This window comes from Ochotona princeps, chromosome 9, assembly GCF_030435755.1.
Source record: "Ochotona princeps isolate mOchPri1 chromosome 9, mOchPri1.hap1, whole genome shotgun sequence".
NCBI lineage: Eukaryota > Metazoa > Chordata > Mammalia > Lagomorpha > Ochotonidae > Ochotona > Ochotona princeps.
Genome location: NC_080840.1, coordinates 39280610 through 39286609, shown reverse-complemented (window position 1 = coordinate 39286609; position 6000 = coordinate 39280610). Strand labels below are relative to the sequence as shown.

Genomic DNA, 6000 nt, shown 5'->3' with positions numbered 1-6000 from the left:
GGAATATCCAGAGGAGGCTCTGGGCTCCTGGCAGTTGCAGCAGCTTGGGGAGTGAATCAGCGGACTGAAGATCTTCTTCACTCTCTCCTTTTCCTCTTTGTGGATCTGACTTTCCAATAACAATAAAATATATCTAAAGACACACACACATGCACACAAACACATACACACATATCTATTACAGTTGTGTTACTGAAAATAAATTATATATTATCTGATGGGGTCATAAAAATCATTAGTGTTTTCATTTTTATTTTATGAAGTCATTCCTTTCTGAACTTCTGAATGTTTACTTTTATTCTAAACTTGTAAGTTCATTTGACCTGATCTTTGCAAAATAAATAAAAAAATAATATTTCTCTTGTTTACTTATCTTGTGCATTCTCTATCTTGCTATAATTAATTTTCATTCTTTAAGATACACCGAAACACATTTTATGAAAGTCAAGCCTCACCAAATTGAAGCAATGAAGTTCATTACATCTGGATTGTGGCCAGACTAAATCGGAAGCCAGCTGGGAGTCGAAGTCTTTATGCATTCATGGTGCCACTAGTCTTCCCAGATCCTCCATACCTTTAAGTCAACTTTGTTAGACCTGGCATCTCTCCCTAGTCACAGCTGCCAACTGCCTAAGGTGGAGAATGAAGTTTTTCGCATTAAAAAAAATAAGATTTTTGCTGGTCTCATGAGCTATAGAATCTAGGACAGCAGACTGTTCTCCGGAGACATGGCAGCGATCTCTACAGAAGTGGCAACTCTGTGACCTTCAGCTTGGGCAGTTATCTTAGGGAACAACGGAGGAAAAATATGCCTCAGTGAAATTTGGATGCCAACTGATTAAATACCTTCTTCTCTAATGAAATGGGTAACTTGTTATTGATTATTTTGGAAGCCTCTGGACTGAAACAATCATCTAAAACAAGTGGATGTGTCCTCAGAATCACTGCTAAGATCAGACAAGGTCACAAAATGCTACATGTTGAATGGATTAAAAAACAGTGGGATAGGATCTGCATGCAGATTCAAGAGTGTAACATGCTTCAACATTTGTGGAAGTTCATGCTGAAAATTGCCTGGTGCTATTCTTCTAAAGTTTCTTATTCCCCATCCAGGCTCTGGTAACATTTATTTTTTTAAAAAATGAAATACATCAATATTATCAGAGGGTTTGTCAAATCATGGTCACTTTTTAGTAGGCAAATGTCAACCAAAATTGAAGTTATAAACCATTGCCCGTTTTCTATTTCCAGATCATCCCAGATTTCTCTAAACATTCCCCTGATTCAATGTGCCTAAGGGGAGGTGGCATAAAATAAAAAACACAAGATGACATTGTGCTGGTCTCCTACAATAGCAGCCTGAAAAAACACAAATAACTTCTAATCCCACTATCCAGAAGCAGGTCCACTGCTGTAGCAGCAGCATTTACAGCGTGACCTGGCAAGGCACAGGGAAGAACAAACAACTTTTCAAATTATATGTATTTAGAATTTATAAAACTATATCGCCGTGATTGTGTTACTGCTGCCATGTCTTCTCTAACATGCTCCCACTCTAAATATCATATATAACAGATGTGATATGAAACATCAAGTGAACCAAAACAAACCTCTGTAATGATTAATGTATGGAGAATGTTTTTTATGAATGTCATAGATGCAATTATAGGAATACAATATTTTCTTCCTTCCTTTGATCTTTTTCCTTCTTTGCTGTTTTAACCTTTTCTGTGATAACACAGTGTCAATTTGCTTTATAAACACAGACTTAATCCTTTTCTAATCAAAGTCCTCTGGAAGTAACATAGACACAACACTGCTTTACAAGGTATAAGCAAGGGTATAAACAAGGGTTAATGTTAATGATCAAAATGTCAGTTTAGCTAGATAAATGTTAAAGCTTTTTTTCATTCCGATTTAGATAAAACTCAGGGAAAATACAGATGTTAGCATGCCAGTAAAACATAATATAATGTCTTTGAGAAAAATCATAAATTCTACAACTCCCCAACATACTGTAGTGAAATAAATACAAGTTTTCCTATTTCTGAGTTCTTACAGATTCATAATCAGTCAAAAGTGGGAAAATTAAAAAGTAGACTGAGTTATTCTCAAAAGAAAAAAAGAACTTGTAGGTTTATCATCTCATAAAAATGGAAATAACCAAGTTATCCAACACACACACACACACACACACACACACACCCACACACACACAGACACACCCACACACACACACAGACACACACACCCCCACACACACCCACACCCACACCCACACACACGCACACACAGACACACACATAGACACACACACACACACACACCCCACACACACAGACACACACACACAGACACACACACACACACACACACACACACACACACATACACACCCCAGTACATTTTTGTTGTGATCTGGACATTCCAGCACTTCATTTGCCTTTTGTTCTGCCTCCTACCCCTTTTATGCACTATTTATGCCCCAAGGAATCTTCCCGAAGCCCAGAAATGCTCTAATTCTGTCCTGTGCCTTCAGACTTCAAACACTTTTAGTTTTGAACATTTTTTTTATTCTTCTGTTCTGATGTTGTCCATTGCCCAGAGTGAGCATCAGTCCAATGAATGATCTACCTGCCTCAGTAGCATTGGGAATATCCTAGCTTTCTGTTTTGTTGTTGTTATTGTTGATTTTAATGAAACAAAGTGGACATAAATAGATGTGATTGAAAGGAAATCAGTATTTTCATTCTTTTAGAACACTGTCTATTTAATATGGAAGATTTCATTTGCATCCTGATCCAGCTTCAGTAATACTTGCAAACGATCTTGAATCTGATTCTGCCAACTTCCAAGGCCTCCCCTGAATAAGAAGACTCCATATGTTCAGGGGAATTTCTTATCATTCTTTCAGAATAAGAGTTATGTCTAATTAAGTTTATATCCTTTTAGTTCCTTATTTAGTCCCTTATTTAGTAATCACTATTATTTCATTTTAAATTTTCTAAAACCCTGTTTACTGAGGGCTTAACACCATGCTATTACTGTGATGACTTGCTTGGAAAAATATTTATTAGTATCTTTCAAGTCCCAAAAGTCAAAAGTAATAATACAAAATGAAAAATCTGGAAGACAAAACATTTCATGACAGAGATAAGGGGTAAGGTGTTTAATTCTCTGGAAAATTAAATGAAATAAAGTTTATGTTGGTGAAAAAAAAGCATACAATTATTGAGTACCTTTTCATACACCCATTCAATGAGCTTTCTGAAAACCATTCATAGAGATCATTTTGTTAATTACTAGCAACATATTGTTGAACATATACGAATCCATGAAATTCATTGTAGTGTGTGTTCCATGGTGTTGCAGTTATGGGAATTGGGAAGCACAAATTATGACTCATTCTCCTCTGCTCCAACCCTTGGCTCCCATACAAGCAGTATGCACAGAATGTATGCAGTCCTGGTATATAGTCAGAATCTGCCATTGCATCTCTCTGCAGGGTAAATAAGGCACCTTCCCAAAATGTAGAACAACACAGGCGGTGTTACCAACTGGGTGATGTGCTTCTTTGATGAGCAACAGGCCAGGAACAAGGCTGACATTAAGAGGAGGTCATTACTCTCATTCCTGAACCAAGTGCACACTCTCTTCCAGAGATCATGAGAAAGATGCTATAATACAGATGCTATAAATAACTTTACTGTAACTGTAAACTGTTTATGTCAAATGTCAAAAGTAACATGTATTTTTATTATTTGGTTTAAAAATTGCCATTATGGGCATGGTGCAATAGTCTAGTGACTAATCATTGCCTTGCATCCACTGGGATCCTATGTGGGTACTGCTACATACCCAGATGATCTGCTTTCTGTCAAGCTCTCTGCTTATAGCCTGGGAAAGCAGTGGAGGATGGCCCAAAGTCTTGGGACCCTGCACCTACATAGGAGACCTGGAGGAGAGTCCTGGATCCTGGCTTTTGATTAGCCCACTTGTGCCCATTGCAGCCACTTGGGTAGTGAAACAGCAGACAGAAGAACTTTCCTCTGTATCTCCTTGTTTTTGTATATCTGCCATTCCAATAAAAAGTAAATACATAATTAAAATGTTAAACAGCCACTATATTGCAAACTAGTGATTAATTATATTTAATGGAAATTTTCAAATTCCCATCAATTCTCACTACAAATTGAAAAGATATTTTAGAGAATGAGATTAACTCAAAATACTTGGCACTTGACTAGGTGTTGTGGCACAGTAGCTTAATTGACCATTTGCACTACCGGCAGGTTGAAGTTTTAGGTGCTGTATTTATTGCACCAAGGAAACCAGTAGAAGATGGCCCAGGTGCTTGGGCCCCTCCCTCTGATATGGGAAACATTGATCCAATTCCTTCCTCCTTGCTTTGGCCTGTTGCAGTCTCAGCCATTGCAGCTATTTCAGGAGTAACCCAGTACCAGGATTATTTCTCTTTCATTTTGTCTTTTGCTTTTGCTCTCTTTGTTGCCTTCAAATGCATAACTGTTAAAGAATTGAGAGTACTTAGCATTGCATGGTAAAGGGAACTGACTGATGAGTTTTGGCTATTTGTATTCATAGTTTATATTGATAGGTTGTGATTTAGTCCTGTCGTGTGTGTGTGTGTGTGTGTGTGTGTGTGTGTGTGTGTGTGTGTGTTGGGGTCTTTGTTTGGCTATGCTTTCTTTATTCAGTATTTCAGTGTGGACCTGTTTTATAGATTCTATCTCTGCGGTAATGTTTTTTAAATTCCTTGAGTTCTTGCCATAGTTGCTCATTGCACCTGAAGAGTTTCATTATGATTTTTTCGTATTCCCTGTCGAGGAGATCCTCAATCTCTTCATCCTAGTTCTAAGACTGATATGGCCTTTTGTTTGTTTTTGAGGGAAGCACTAGTTTCCTCGTTTATGCTGGTTCCTGTATTTCTGTTACTTTTCCCTATGGCCTTTAGTACCTGTGGACTTTCTTGTTCCTGTTGGTAATGGGCGTGTCCCTGTGGACCTTCAGTTTCTGATGTCTTGCTGGAGCTATCTGGGGCACCCATCTGGTGTCCAGGAGTTTGCTGAGGCTCTGGGACACCCACTGTGTATCTGCTAGGGGAGGGATCCTTTCCATTCCATCTTCATCAAGTGGCAGATGGGCCTGTGAATCAGGACGAGCAGTGGATCCAGCAGGTTCTTGCTGACAGCTGCAGTTTTTTGCAGCCAGGGATCTGCACTAAACTGCTTTTTGGTGTCTGGGTCCAGACTCTGACCCCAGGGATCCTGTATCTCCTTCTCAGATGGTCCTTGTATTTCTCAAGAGGGTTCAGGGCACAGACGTTTGAGGTGTGGTAGACTCAGTTTTTGCTCCACATGTCCCTCTCTCAGATGGTCCACTGCTCAGCTGTCCCCTCTGCCATGGCTCATTTCCCCAGTGGCATGTCCTCCTTGGTCAAGGGAGCACCCGTTGGGATGTGTGTGGATTTCTCCTCTGGTTTGCCTTCCTTCACCAGTGTTGAGCAGTAGATTTTGTCATAGCTCTAAGGACAGGTAGCAAATGACTATACTGACTGCTGGCAACACCATCTAATCAATAGACTGCAATCTTCCCGAAAATTTGGACATTGCATTTTGGTGGGAGTGGAGAATAATTATTAAAGCTACAGAAATCAATATCCACAGTAATTTCTTTAAACCTCCTCTAGGCCATAAAATAAAATTTAGAAATCCATATGCAAGGAGTTATCATGAAGATTGTTATACATGTAAGCACTAAGAAATATTCAATTTACTGTTTAATACAAGAAATACATAATGGTAATTAATGTCTAAAATAACAACTATATTTATCTGGAGTGGAAATCAACACATTTACAACCTATTAACTTAAACTTATAAGTGCAACATTTACATGACATTCAGTTTTGAAGAAGTGCCTTTACTCGAACCCAAGAGGTTAGACTCCAAACTCTGTCTTCTCCACATGTTCCCAGTTGAG

General features: G+C 38.6%; 1 pseudogene; it reads right to left on the bottom strand.

Moving 5' to 3' along the window:
• Positions 1-700: 700 nt before the first annotated feature.
• The window catches only part of LOC131481190 (prenylated Rab acceptor protein 1-like), a 67535-nt pseudogene continuing 62235 nt past the window's right edge, over positions 701-6000 (bottom strand).